General features: G+C 49.3%; 1 long non-coding RNA gene across 1 annotated transcript; it reads right to left on the bottom strand.

The window, feature by feature from the left end:
• Positions 1 to 3,073: 3,073 nt before the first annotated feature.
• Positions 3,074 to 14,288, bottom strand: LOC109286151 (uncharacterized). The gene is made up of 2 exons (XR_002094098.2): positions 14,135 to 14,288; positions 3,074 to 4,173 (listed from the first exon to the last, which is right to left on the bottom strand). It is a non-coding gene; the product is annotated as an uncharacterized LOC109286151 (long non-coding RNA).
• Positions 14,289 to 15,577: the final 1,289 nt, after the last annotated feature.

Below are 15,577 nucleotides of genomic sequence, written 5' to 3'. Positions count from 1 at the left end.
AAGCAGGAGATGCATCAAAATGCATCTCCACATACCTCTTTGCACAGACAGAAACCTGCTCAGAATCCATTTGCAGAAAGGTGAGGCTCTGTGAAGCACCGTCTCTCGGCTCTGGATTGCAAACGGCAGCTAAAAGTAAGCAGGCTGTCTCTGCTGTGCCAGTCCTACCTTTTGTTGCCTTCTCATCTCCAAAGTCTAAATATAGCACACAGTATTTCAATGAAGCACACCTGAAGGAGCATGGTAAAGCTGACAGGAAGTCTTCCCTGCTTCTTTTCCCTTCCCCCTCCCCCAGAAGACAATAAAAAGGGGCATATTTTCACTTTACAGCCACAAAATGGTCTGAAAAAAAGATAAGATGGATCAGGTTCATCTTGCTGCCCTAGGAGCAGCAGCCATGGCATAAGGCAGGGCTGATGTTGGTTCCCACCTGCCCAAACCTTGGTAGTGAAACATCTGCTTAAGGCAGGGTGAGGATGTGGATGGTCACAAGTAGCAGGAACCTCTTTGGCACAGGGAGTGAGCAGCTGAGCCTAGTACAGTGTCTCAGGTGGGCAGAGCTGGCTTAGGAGAAGGCCTGGCTTGGACCATTGCAGCGATGCAGCCTTTGATAACAGAGCTGAAATGGAGGCTCAGCCACCCTTTCCTGTGCCCTTCCCCAGCAGGCAAACCAAGGCAAGAAAATGGGATGGAACTTCTTCTGCCTTCCCTTGGGTCAAGCCCACTCACCGTGGCATGAGGGTGTGATTTTTATACCGCTGCACCTGCCAGATTAAATCCAGCCCTTCATTTCCAACGACATAGTCACTGAATCCCAGAAAAGCAGGGCTAGAAGGGATCACAAGAGGTCATCTACTCCCACCACCGGCACCAAGGCAATTCTGCCCAGACCGGAAACAGCCTAACCTGTTCTTAAAAACCTCCAATGAAGGAGCCTGAACAACTCCCTGAGGTGTCTGTTTAGTGTTTCACCCCTTTAATGCTTATAGTTTTCCTTTAGTATCAAACCTAAACCTTCTTTACTATAAATTAAACTGATTTCCTTTCTTCCCCTCACCTTCACTGTCTTCACTGTAACAATCTGATGCCTATTGGTAAATTGTTAGCATGCCTCTCCATTGGCTTTTTCTCTTGTAGCTTAAACCAGCAGCTCCTATATCTTTTGGGGGTCGCTCACTCCCTTTTTGAGTTTATGATGTGGCTGTGTATCCCTGCAGATCTGTGCTATGGTTAATACAAATGTAAACACTTGATATCACTAACAACCATAGTGTTAGAGATGTTTAGGGCCGAATCCTATGCCAGACTGTTCAAGTCCCCAAAATCCCATTAATGCACCCCCTTTAGTAACACACTAGTAGATTCATAGATGTTAGGGTCGGAAAGGACCTCAACAGATCATCGAGTCCAACCCCCTGCCCTGGGCAGGAATGAGTGCTGGGGTCAGATGACCACAGCCAGATGCCTAGCCATCATTTGGATAGACATCTGCTGTTTCACCTTTAAAACAAAGTGATGAAAAAGAAGCCAAGAGGAGGACCCACTGATCCTCTGTATTCAGTTTTTGGGGGCGCACGCAGACTGCAGTAAGATCATACTCAGGCACCAAACAGGTGGAGTAGGATCTAGCCCTTAGAGGCATTCCTCATCTCGAATTGCTCTTCCTTTCCCTCTGTTGCCTTCCCCTTCCCCATGCCTTCCCCTGGCCTACCTCATTTTGAGAAATGCTGGACTGAATAGCTCTTTCAGGCTGATGCAGTGAGAAATTGGGGGTGAGGGGGGGAGTAAAGCTCTTTTCACTTCTATTGAGAAAATCCATCAAAGCAGCAGGGACACAGTGGTTCCAACTGCATCCTCCGCCGGCCTCAACCCCACTCCCACCACTGCGCGCTCCCCCCAGCTACTCTGCAGAGGCGGTGAGGACCCAGCCTCCGAGCAAAACCTCCTCTCTCTTGTTTTTATCAGCCCAATATTCATGGCACCAGGCCCTTATGCCGTCATGCGAAGCTGGAAGGAAGGAACCAAGCGATAAAGCAGCCCACGCCGAGGCGTGAGGGCCGCAATCCCTCCGGTTGTAATTCAGCACCATAAATTAAAGCCTCTGAAATGGGTTCAGTGGGTCGTTAGCAAGCACAACACTGGGAATACAGAGGCCTCCCAAGAGCCCTGCCTTACAGAAGGGACCTAACTCAAAGCCACACTACCCGCGTCCCTCAACAATGTTATTCATGTCGAATATTTTTAGCATTGCCTCTGCTATGGCTATAAATTTTTATTACCCCAGTCAAGCTGAAATCCTGCCAATAGGGTTTGTTACGAGTGATAAACTGAGTTACCATGGTGCAGGGAGGGCGGGTGGCTGGAGGTAAGGTGGGAGAAGAGAAAGGGGGGGCCTCTGTGGCTGTGTTTACTAGAGTAGCGCTAGTTGAAAAAGCAGATGTGTGGGCCTGTTTTCATTTCCATAGTATACGGTAAGCTGAAGGTCTGGCTGACTTGAGAATCTGAAGGGCGTTCTTTGAGCACAAGAAGAGGGTGGGAGAGAGATTACAGAAGGCCTTTGGGGTTGCCACCCAGGGAAACCTAAGAGCCTCAGCCTAGCGCCGTTCAGTAGGCTGTACCATATAAACCACTCACGGTGAAATGCAGAATGCGTTCACCGTGCCCATAATTTCTGCTACTGCCGCTTGCAATGTAACACAACCAAAACCCACCAAACAAAAAGGGGAATCCCTGCTTTCCAACACTGGGAAAAGGTCCGTTTTCTGATCCTGAGGACCTCCTGGGCTGAATCTGGAGCAACTCCAAGTCAGCCTGGCTATGCATGCAGATTCTGCGCTCGCAGTCTGCACTGGGCTGCCCAGGAGCAAGGCCGATTTTAAAATCGATGTGCACGCAGTTTTATCTGCAGGTGAAGCATAAGGAAGACGATGTAAAAAATGGCAGAGGCAGATAGGATCACACCCGGACATTGAATAGGTGAAGTAGGATCATATCTTTTTTTTTTAAATACCACTCAGATGCTAGGAGAAAAAGCTGTGTCAGCAGCAGCACCTAGTAACTCTTGCCATAGCAATATATTGATCTGAATTTTATTTTATAAGCTAAAAGTTACTTGTACTATTTTATTTTATAAGCTAAAAGTCACTTGCACACCAAGTCAGTCAGTGAACCCAGTAGAAAATGCATTTTTCCCCTTTAAAAAAGCTTATTTTTATGCCAAAATTTCAGTCCTTTGACCATTTCTATAATTTACAGATTCACTTTTCCCTTCATCATCTAATTCTGCCAGTGAATGACATTTCAGCAGGGTGACATCTGAGCACTGTATAAATGAAGCCTTTATCCATTCTTGAATTCTTGGAAAAGGCTGCCTTCTTTCTGAGTTCTTGGAATCTGAGTTGAAGATGCATTAAAAAAAAAAAGCCCTACCCCTTTTTCATAACAGATGCTCTATGCAAATGTTGAAATAAGTGTATTAATATCAGACGCAGCCATCTGTTTAAATAATTTGTCAGGAAAGAAGTAAATGCAGTGAGTGTCAAGCAAAAATAAAAATAACAACAAAAATAAAAACGGGAGCTGTGTAGCAGGGTTCGGTGGGGTACGTGCTGTGCGTGGAGAGTTCAGAGCATTCCAAATAGCTTCTCCAAATCTCGGAGTGCAATAATGAACCATCCATCTCTTGAACCAATGGCCCCTTTTTTTTAATAAAAAAGGCCTGCCGTATTTTACAATAATGATCCATAACACTGCAGATTTTGGCACTGTGACTGCAGTGTCTTGGATTATCGCTATGATTTTTGTGTAAGGTCCAAATGTTGTTATATTTCCCTCTCTTTAGGACTTCATCAAGCAGCCGTGGGACTCGGTGGGAGTTCTCCCATTGTCACCAGTAGGTATTGGATCGGGCCTGTGCTTCTCCATGTGCAATCTAAGGAATTACCTAGAGGTGAATCATGGCTGGCGCAGTAGGGTACATTGGAAAGCTAAATATGCCTTCTCCTGCCAACCTCAATAGATCCTCACAAGAACCAGAAATAATCCAGCTGTAGTGCCACCCAAGGGACACCGGCATCTCTGCTCTCCAACACCCTGGAGACAGAGGTCTGGAGAACAGCGGCAGAAGGAATCTCCCTCAGATCAGCTGCATTGCCTCATTTCCCAGCTTGGCACCTGCAAAACAGCAGAGGGTGGGTAAAGCAGTGATCTCAAGAGCACCAGGCCAGGGGTATAGGTGTCCTCGTAACAGCTGGCAGCACACGGGCTCTAGTAATCCTTCCCCACGGAAGGTGGTATGAAACAGCATGCACATTAAGCCTGAAAAACAAACCTCAGCAACGGTAGATCTCATTAAAAATAATCAGCAGCCCTTTCAGAAGCCAGGAAGCTGGTTGTTGAATGGCATTTGTTTGAATACATCAGAATTACAGGAACAGCTGCGCTAAGCACTGGGTTGAAGCCACGGTGCAGCAACATGATGCTACCATCTCCTGCAGGCAGATGACAGGCAATGCACGCTTGTAGGTAAAGCCCTAGACGGGGACTCAGGAGACCTAGCCCTGCTACTGCTCTGCTGGGTGACCCTGACGAAGTCACTACCCTGTTCCGTGCCTCAGTTTCTCCATCTGTAAAATGCACATCACGATGTCCTTGCTTATACAGCACTTGTGGATCTACCAGTGAAATTGCTGTTTAAAATGACTTGTAACAGTAACATTAGAACTAATTCTTTATTTCTCGCCCATCCACAGTCCTCGATCTGGTATCAGACTCAAGTGCTTGGAATAGACTGCCGCCGGAGGTGGTTCAAGCACCTAGTCTGAACGACTGCAAAAGACACCTGGACGTTTATCTTGCTGGGATCCTATGACCCCAGCTGGCTTCCTGCCCCTGGGGCAGGGGGCTGGACTCGATGATCTTCCAAGGTCCCTCCGGCCCAAATGTCAATGAATCTATGAAATTCCTCGAAGTGTGTGTGTAGAGGGGGGAATAGATCCACGTGGGCAGGACAGAGATGAGTTTGATTCCAAAAGCTTAAAAACCTTCTCTTTGCAGAGCTGAAGAAAGGAAGAAGCAGAATGGAAAGGACTGTGACCAACCCAGGTTTCAAAAAAAAAAAAAAGGAAAATCAGAGGCCTGTCCAAACTGGCCAGCCCATCAGGCTAGCGTGGCTAAGGCACTGCTCTTTCTCTCGCCAGTGCCACACAAGGGAGTGATGTGGCCAGCATCACGTTTGGCTGCTGTTTGGCTCCACCGAATGAAGGATTGGGTAGCCATTTCCAGCTGGGCCAGCTGGTGGCAGCCTTCAGCACAGTCTGAAGCCGTGTTTGAACTCATCCCCCTGGAACCAAAACGAGATGCCGAAAGTGGGGGGAGAGGATGCACCCCTCCCACATCTCTGCTTGCACCTGGGGGAAGGAGGGGAGGCCTGGCCTACTGAGCAAGTGTCTGGAGAAGAGCAGGACAGTAGGCAGGGGGTGGTGCTAGTCACCTGTTACTGGTGTGGACAACTAGCAGATAACTAACTAGTGAAAGCAGGGCTTGGGATGTGCCTCCCTTTATAAGCCCCTTCCTCCTGGCCGGTGGTATAAATACATGCGGGACCTAAAAAATATCCCGACCAACCAAACAAGAGGATAAGCAAGTTGATCGTTTGCCAAGAAAACCAAAGCCAGGAGCAGTGCCAGCCACGTGAACCCGGAGCGGCCGTGAAAATAAGAACCTGATTAAAGTTGTAGCAACTTTAAAAGCAGGAGAGCTTTTAAGGGTGCCTCACAGGTGGCAGCAAAGAGGAAAGTGCTGATGAATGAGCCCTGCGAGCAGAAGGAAGATGGATGAGGAAAGCGCGGGGCTGTGATTCAGGAAGGCAGGCTCTCCTCCTGGCACAGCCCACCTCTGGCAACTCCAGCTCCTTTTACCTCCATTTCCTTCAGTGCAACCTTTGCAGCAGTAGGATGCTGGCCACTGTGGTCCCCCTACTTTACCAACAGCAAGTTAGGGTGTTATGTCTTATGGTCATATCATGATTGCCTGGAATTTTGCTAATCAATTAAACAATATAGGATGGTTTGGATAGGGATGATCTTGCCTCGGGTAGGAGGTTGGACTAGATGACCACTGGAGCTCCCTTCCAGCCTGACTTCTCTGAAGATCTCTAGATGACCTCCAGGTGATCTGATGATCTCTACATGACCTCTGGAGGCCCCTTCCACCCTGACTTCTCTTTGATTCTCTGATACCAGATCCCACAGACCCCATCCCTAAATCCTACATATTGTTACATTAAGACTGAGAGGTCTGTGGGATCTGGTATCAGAGAATCAAAGAGAAGTCAGGGTGGAAGGGGCCTCCAGAGGTTATGTAGAGATCATCAGATCACCTGGAGGTCATCTAGAGATCTTCAGAGAAGTCAGGCTGGAAGGGAGCTCCAGTGGTCATCTAGTCCAACCTCCTACCCGAGGCAAGATCATCCCTATCCAAACCATCCTATATTGTTTAATTGATTAGCAAAATTCCAGGCAATCATGATATGACCATAAGACATAACACCCTAACTTGCTGTTGGTAAAGTAGGGGGACCACAGTGGCCAGCATCCTACTGCTGCAAAAGTTGTTAAAATACTTTTGAGAGACCCAAGGAAGAGATCCAATAGGGCCTTATTAGCCTTTACATTACTCCCATTGTATACACTCAGCATTCAGATTAATTTTTAGCCCCTGTGAAATGAACTGTTAGCCTTAATCCAAACCCTGATACCTAGTGTAGGCATCTGCAAGACAAATGATCCTGAACCTGAGGACTGAAGGGATAGAGCAGTGATTCTCAACCAGGGTGCCACTATATCTTTTGAAAGGTGCCACTAGGCATTAGCAGATAAGCAGATAAACTAAGCAGATAAGCACAGGCTCAGGCCTGTGCCTGGACAATCTCCCATCCCTGCTGCCAGGCCTCTCTGCAAGGAAGTAAGCACTGTAATAAATAAATTCATTTTTTCAATTGGGTGCCACTCAGTTCACAAAAGTTATGGGGGGTGCCTTGAGTTCAACAAGGGGTGCCTCAAGTTCAAAAAAGGTTGGGAAGCACTGGTATAGAAAGAACAGAGGAACATCACCTAGTCTGCTTCCTGCACAACACAGGAACATATAAAACCTCACTCCATAATTTCTACCCAGCATCTCCTTGAGGAAGGTCTCCTGTCTTGATGAAAAAATTTCAAGTGATGAATTACTGACCATGTCCCCAGGTGACATTGTCCTAACAGTTAATTACCCCTACTTCTAAAAATTTTCACTTGATTTCTAGTCTGAAAGTCCCTTTGGGTTAAAGGCAAGAGGAATTTGGAAGGGGAGGAGGGAAGAACAGAAACTAGGTTGCGGTTGCTCGTATTGTATGGATAAAGAGATAGTCAGCAGAGGTGTGAAACTGTCTCCTTTCATAAACCATGATTAATCCACATAAAGTATCCTCCCCAAGAGGGTTGAAACATCTGCTTTATTTCTATGGAGCAATTGCTGCGCACTAACTTCAGCTAAAACCATTCTAATAACATCAGAGATGAACAGCTGACCTTTAGTACTTTGGGAAGTGGAGAGTTAGAGGGATCTGACAAATGCATTTGTAGTCAGGTATCAGAAGAAATGAACCTTGCAGCATTATGGTATGAAGCTGACGATGCAGTAGCACATGCCAGCCCCCTGTGCATCTGTCAGAAACATTATTACTCATCATTATTATTATTTATGCATTGCCCAAAGTGTATGCCCAAAGTGCACTAGGCACTTTGGAGGAAAGACAAGGTTAGAACAGCCCTGGTTGAGTTCCCCATTATGAATGGACATGAGACCGATGTAGTGAACTTGGCCTTGGGATCATAGACGCTTCCAAGTTCCATGCGTCTCGGCAGCATCCAAACACTGCCTCTAAGTCCAGTCTCCCAAGCATGCTCCCAGGGTACAGCCTGCCTGGTCTGGTACCCTGTCTCAGGATGTAGGACTCCACAGTTCACCCATCCTAGGCCACCAAAAATCATTGCTGAATTCCCTCCTACATACTCTCACACCTTCTCAATTGTCTATATCTACTGTCCTCGAGCACTAGCCACATGGGCATTTTGGTTTAGAGTTTAACCCTTCAGGGACCGCATTAAAGGCTTTGTAAAGGCAGGTCTTAAAGACAAAAGCTTTACTTACACAAAAGTACAGGAGAGTTATAGATCTATGCAGAAATAAACAGCCAGCACCTGCATATAATATAAAAATAAACAGCCAGCACCCTCTCCAGTTGCCTGACCACTTCTTAAAGCCTTTGGGTCAGTGTTTTGGAGGAGGTCTTGGCTCACTGACCCCCGTTTTTCCTGTTCAGTTCCCTCTTCCAGGTGCCTCCTTTTTAACAAGAGCCTGGCAACCTTTGCTCCGGTCCTTCCCCTGAAGCCTTTTTCCCGCTCTCAAGCCCTTTGTGGTATCACCGACAGAAGCTTCTTAGCAGACAGTGGTTTTGCTAGTAGCAGCCACTGTCCTGACAGCGGGGCTAGGGAGACATTCAAAATGCCAGAGCCTGAATTGATTTAGTCTTTGCAGGCCTAACCTGGCTGGATTGAACAGATTTGTAACTGCACAGACATTCCTCTGTACTGAGGAAACGTGGGCACACGCCAGGAGCCAGGAGGCATTAGAGCGTGCCCTCGGCTTCAGGGAAGCTGTGCTGGGGACGCGTGGCCAGGCCAGGCAGTAGCCTTGGCTAAACAGGCCAGAGAGGGCTTTCATTTCCCCCTCCCTGTCCCAGCGGCAGGGACCCGAGCCGGGACTGCCGAGCGCTCCCCCCTCGCTGCTGCAGTGGTGGACCTGGGAGCAGCCAAACGCTGGCTGGCATGGCCCCTGAGGCAGAGAGGGGAGGAAGGGGGGTTATTCCCCGCTTTACCCCCACTGCCCCTGGGTGACAGCAGCCAGGTCTGCCCACCCCAACTGCCACCACCACCACTCGGTCCCTGCTTACAGCAAGTGATGGAATAAGCCTCCTCCTGCCCGCTCTGCCAGATGCCAGAGGGAGGGGGGAATAATCCCCCTCCCTGTCCCTACCTAAGGGGCCCTACCAGCTGGCACCTGGCTGTGCGCCTGTCCTGCCACTGCAGTGGCGAGGGGGGCAGGGCTCTTGATGAGGGCAGCAGCCCCTGTCGTGGTGTTGGGGAGAACGAGCCCCTTCCCCGTGTGGGGCTGCGCTGCGGGGCGGGCGGAGCTGCAGGGGAACTACACGCAGTAGCACCAGAGATCGGAGGGGGCCAGAGCCCCCCCAGCACTGCTGCCACTGCCACGGTCCACAGCAGCTTTCCCTGCCCCACAGCACAGCCCCTCTCCCCACCCCCTGCCCTCATCGGGAAGGGGTTCATGCTCTGGGAAACTGTGACAGGGGCTGCTGCCCCCATCACGGTCGCTCCCCCTTTGCCACTCCAGGGGCTGGGCAGGGGCAGGGTCAGATGCCAGCCAGCAGGGCCCTTTAGACAGGGGGCAGGGAGGGGGTTTATTCCTCCATCTGCCCCTGGGGGACTGGAGCAGGGTCTGCCCGCCCCGACCACCACTGCTGCTCACTCTGTGTGCAGGGCAAGCCACAAAATGACCCCCTTCCTTGCCCCCTTGCCTAAGGGGCCCTGCTGGCTGGCGTCTGGCCCCACACGTGCCTGGCTGGTGGAGCGGTGAGGGGGGAGCAACCATGATGGGGGCAGCAGCCCCTGTCACGGTTTCCCAGAGCACAAGCTCATGCCCAGCGAGGGGGGCGTGGGGGGTGGGGGGCATACTGCAGGGTGGGGAAAGCTGCTGCAGACCACAACAGTGCTGGGAGAGCTCTGGCCCCCACCAAGCCCTGGTGCTGCCGCACAGTCCCCTGCAGCTCTGCCCACCCTGCAGCATAGCCTCCCACCAGGAAGGGGCTTGCACTCCCCAACACTATGACAGGGGCTGCTGCCCCCATCAAGAGCCCTGCCCCCTCCTGCTGCAGTGGTGGGGTGGGGGCACAGCCAGACGTCAGCCAGCAGGGCCCCTTAGGTGTGGGGCAGGGACGGGGGTTATTCCTCATCCCTCTAGCATCTAGTGGAGGGGGCAGTTGGGGGCTTATTCTGCTGCTTGCCCCAAGCAGAGAGTGAGAAGCAGCAATGGCACTTGGGGCAGGCAGGCCTGGCTGCAGTCCCCCAGGGGCAGTGATGGTAGAGGGAGGAATAACTCCCCTCCCAGCCCGTTCTGCCTCAGGGGCCATGCTGGCCGGCATCTGGCCGTGCCCGGCCCCACTGCTGCAGCAGTGAGGGAGGAGCACCCAGCAGACCCGGCTCGGGCCCCTGCTAGTGGGACAAGGAGGGGGAATTAAACCCCTCTGTGGCCAGTTCAGCCAAAGCTAATGCCGTGGCTGGCCATGCCCCTGCCACTGGAGCAGCCAGCATGGAGAAGTGCAGGTCTGTACTGGTGGGACAGGGGAGGGAAGTGGGGAATAAACTTCTTCCCTGCTCCCTTCTGGGGCCAGCGTCTGGCTGGGGAGCAGAGGGGCGGGGCCATCCCTGCTCTGCCAGAGCTGAGAGCCCAGCCCAGAGAGCATGCTGGGAACCTGGGGGACTCTGGTTTAAGTTAAACCAGGAAGGGGTCTGGGACAGGCATTGCATAAACTGGTTTGAGCTCAATCAGTTAAGTCTGATATTACATTCAACGAGGTTTATCTCAAACCGGTTTCAGGCCATTTTGAAACTGGTTTATGTGCATTGAACGTCTTTTCTGTTACAGGTTTAGACCAGTTTCTGATCACTTAAACTGGTTTATGAATAATGTCTGTCCCTAACCTAGAAGACCATTTTATTACCACCAGCTATCTCATTCAGGGTCTGAGTTCTAGGCTACAGGTGCTAATGTGGGCAGTATGATGCCATCAAATCAGTGAAGGGTATATTAACATTAAAATAAAATGGCGGCTAAAACACAACATGGGTTTTAACAGAATCAAACCAAGGATGCGGGAATAGACCCCAATTGTCACACAGGTCATGGCCCCAAAGAGCTGATGATCAGACAGGTACTGAGGGATGAGAAATGGCAGAGATCAAAGATGCAACAGCAGCAGAGCACTGCTCTTGCTTACTCAAAACCAAGTGGAGGGTGATGTAGGAGATGTAAAGCTGCTGCATAATTTCTAGTATAAATGGAAAAACGAAGTCTCCATCTATCAGTGGTCATTAGAGAAGTCTTCCCACTGTCTTTATGAACAACAGGAGCATTATGTCCCACACTTTGGCCAAAACTGCAATACAAGTAGCTGTGACTTTGCTTTTTTAAATTCCCCTCATAGCTTCACTTGTACTTTACTGCCTAGGCCTGACACTTAGAAAGAGAAAAGCAGGGCTGAAGGGGACCTGCAGAAGTCATCTAGTTCAACACCCCACCACAGGCAGAATCATCCCTATCCAAACCATGCCATACAACTCCTTGTCTAGCCTATTAGTCAGTCCTGATACAACCACAAAGCATAATGCCATCACCTGCCACAGATTAGGCAAGGGGACAGCAGTGGCCAATGTCCTGCTGCTACAAGGGTTGTTAAAATATATGTTAGAGATCCAAGCAAGAGGACCATGCTCCATCACTACAGAGGAAGGCAAAGCCCCTCACAGACCATACCGATCTGACCATGGGGTAAAATTCCTTCCTGATCCCAAATATGGTCATCGGTCTGACCCTGAGCAGAGGGGCAGGACCCTCTAGCCTGGAACCTAACTTAAACTAAGTTTGCTGGGGAATGGGCAGACAACCACCAGTGCAAGCCCACCAAGCATCAACCACAGGATCAGCAGGTCAGGCACCACAAGGGAATTCACTCCTAACCCAGGCCAGGAACAGGACTCTTCTAGGAGTGCTGGGCAGCCTAAGGCTTCTGATGGCAGGCTTACTTGCCTGTGCACAAATGCCAGGAGCCTAGGGAACAAACAGGAGGAACTGGCCCTTCTGCTATACAAAAATGAATACGATCTCATAGGGATAAGGGACTCAAACTATGACTGCACCACAGGTATAGCTGGCTATATCTTGTATAGGAGGGACTGTGTTGCTAGAAAGGGCGGGGTTTCATAGATTCGTAGATGTTAGGGTCGGAAGGGACCTCAATAGAGCATTGAGTCCGACCCCCTGCATAGGCAGGAAAGAGTGCTGGGTCTAGATGACCCCAGCTAGATGCCTACCTAACCTCCTCTTGAAGACCCCCAGGGTAGGGGAGAGCACCACCTCCCTTGGGAGCCCGTTCCAGACTTTGGCCATTCTAACTGTGAAGAAGTTCTTCCTAATGTCTAGTCTAAAGTATCTCTCTATGTGAAGGAGCAGTACACTTCCCTACAAGTGGAGTTTGGCACCCTAGAAGAGCAACTTGAGACCCTCTGGGTTAGATTACAGGGGAAACGCGGTAAAGGGGATATAACGGTAGTAGCCTATAGACCTCCTAACCAAGAAGATCTTGACCACACATTTGCTAGGGAACTGGCACAGGCTGCAAACTCTTGTGCATGGTTGTCACGAGTGACTTCAACTACCCTGACTTCTCATAGGTGGAGCGCTCTGCGAAATCTGACCGGTCGTGTAGCTTCCTCACTTGCACTGACGAACTGTACTTGTCTCAAGAAGTCTATGGGCCAACAAGAGGTAAGGTGCTCCTGGATCTAGTACTCGCCAAAGGGGATGATCTAGTGAATGACCTGAGAATTGAAGGGAAGCTGGGAGACAGTGATCACAAGTTGATTACTTTCCTTATCATCAGCAGCACCACAGGGTGTTGGGTGGTGGCGCTCCATCCCTACCCACCCCCTGACATTCATGAAGGACAAGAATGCATCTAGCTGGGGTCATGCATCTAGCTGGGGTCATCTAGACCCAGCACTCTTTCCTGCCTATGCAGGGGGTCGGACTCGATGATCTATTGAGGTCTCTTCCGACCCTAACATCTATGAATCTATGAATATGACAATTTGCTAGTAAGTACATAAGGGGTGTGCATCAGGAACTAGAACAACTTCTGTTTACCGGGGCACCCCAAGGGAAGACAGGGTCTAACGGTCCCAAACTCCTGGAAGACCATTTTAGGCTGGACATAAGAAAAAACTTCTTTACTGTCCGAGTCCCCAGGGCCTAGAATAGACTCCCCCAGAAGGTGCAAACACCTACTCTGGACACTTTTAAGATATACTTGGATGCCTATTTTGCTGTATCATTTGACCCCAACTGACTTCCTGCCCCTTGGGCAGGGGGCTGGACCTGATGATCTTGCAAGATCTCTTTCAGCTCTAGTGTCTATGAAATCTATAAAACCTCTGGGTTTAAGTCTCAGCAGGAACACTGGCACATCCCAGTCAAAATCACCAACCAGGGCTGCAGCCAACACACAATGTGTCCGAGGAAGGCAGAAAAAAATCCCATTTACACCGGTAAGGATCAGAAGAAAACCAATTGGAAGTGTTCAGCATAGTATAATGCCAGTGTTGGGAGAGAACTGGGTCCTCAGTGTTTAAAGGTTGTGTAAGAATGCCTGCACACTACCGAACAGCTGCCACATTGAACCCAAGCGTGGCTGCAATCCAGTGGCAAGCAGAAGTGATTTCTGTAGCACATATGAAACCACTTGGGGATGAGAGATATAACTGCAATTGACTTCAGTTATTGAGCAAGCTTAAAAAACATATCACACTCCATTTTCCAGTTTGGAGTTTAACCACACTCTAACCAAGCAGCGATATATAACTCGGTGCCTTAGCCTTCTTCAGTATGGGGAAGATTAAAAAAAAAACAAACCTGAAAAAGGTAGAAAGAGAGACTTCTTATACTGAAAAAGTTTCCAGTGCTACTCTTGGAATGAAGGCAGCGACTATTTTGGTGCTTTTAACTTATATCCTGGGAGGGCACCAAATCCATAGGGAACCTCTGAATCAGCCAGCCGAAAGCACATCAAACAGTAGCGTGAGCCAGTCTCCCTGTCCCCTTCATCAGAGCTGGGCTGTTGGGAAAAGTTACTTTTGGGCTAAAGAGTAACGCTGCTACAATCACTTGCCGCTGCTGCTCATTCCTGATCTACCTGTTACTGATTAAAACAGCAAATTGTTACGGTAAAAAATTCGCCATTACTCACAATGCTCTCCAGTGTTTCACCACGGGGTCATTTGCAACCTTTACCACATCCCCCTATGAGTCATGTCGACTCCCAGAACAAATGCAGAGATTGTCAGGCTGTAGGCAGTAAAGTATGTTTGGCAGCAACAAGACTAAATAACTCCTTTAATATTAACAGCAGGTGATAGATTTCCAGTTACTGTGTTGCTTTCTCCCTCTTCTCTGCCAATGTGTCTCTAGTGCCTTTTTTCCCTTATACAGGGTGCACACAAAAAAATAGCGAAGGAAGTCTTGAACAGAAGCTTCATTATGCTTGAAGCTAAAGAAAACTGCTAGGCGTGATGCGACATTCCTTTCCAAGTCTCTGAGCTTTCTCAAAAACATGCATCCTTTCAGCAAACACTGGGGTGGACTGAGCCTGAAACACGAACGTTTTGCCAGTAGCTGAACAAAGGCTCCGTGCAAAGCTTGCGGGCTATGGGCCGTGCATGCTGCTGGTGAGCTCCTGGCGAGATGCTGGGGCCTGTCTACTGAGCATCTGAGCCTGCAATGTTACTGAGATGGTTCTGTCCCTCTTTCTCCACTAACGAAGGATGACATGCCGACCCCTGCAGTAAACAAGGAGAGACAGGCACGTCCAGAACTACACACTTGGATCTCAAAATCCTGGATTTTGGGTCCCATTCTGGTTAGGACACCAGCTACAAATGGTTGGATACCATAGTTGTGATCACAGCCTGACTATCTGGAGCAGTGATTCTCAACCAGGATGCCATGGCACCCCAGGGTGCCACTACATCCTGTCAAGGGTGTTGCGGGGTGTTACACGATGAGCGTACTGTTGGGTGTGCAAACATGGTTCACAAGATAAACCCAGAGATTTCAGTGTTTAAAATGTTCTGACCAGATGTGGTCTTTCTGAGATCTTTACAACAGAAGAATCACTCTAATATTCTTCTACAGTCAAAACATGAGTGAAAGCTAAGAGCTGGCATTTTCCAAGGGGTGCATTGAGTCTGAGGGGTGCCTCGAGCCTAAAAAGGTTGAGAACCACTGGTCTTATGAGACCTTTTTTGGTGAGGCCTTGGGATTGAAGCACAGGACCAGGATGCATGAGAGTTACCAATTCTGTCACAGCCCCCATGTGTGACTTAGGGCCAAAATGGAAATCCTACTCAGCCACAGTAACTCTAACTCCCATTGATTTCATTTGGAGCAAGAAGGTTCTTAAATAATGGCTCTCACTTTTTCCAGCTGCCTCCCCTTATGGTAGTGAGCTGAAATAAAACGTTGGGAAAACTCCTGATCCATATACTAACCTTTTGTAACCACTTTATGTCTCTGTGATTCCTGGGATGACCATTGTAGGTGCCACACACTCAAGGACATGACAGAGGAATGCTTGTCTAGGGTGGTTTAATCAGGGATGATCCTTCCATGAGCAAAATTTGGACTAGAAGAC

This window comes from Alligator mississippiensis, chromosome 5 (genome assembly GCF_030867095.1).
Source record: "Alligator mississippiensis isolate rAllMis1 chromosome 5, rAllMis1, whole genome shotgun sequence".
Taxonomy (NCBI): domain Eukaryota; kingdom Metazoa; phylum Chordata; order Crocodylia; family Alligatoridae; genus Alligator; species Alligator mississippiensis.
Note: the sequence above shows the minus strand (reverse complement) of the source record. Positions and strands in the feature narration are given on the sequence as shown.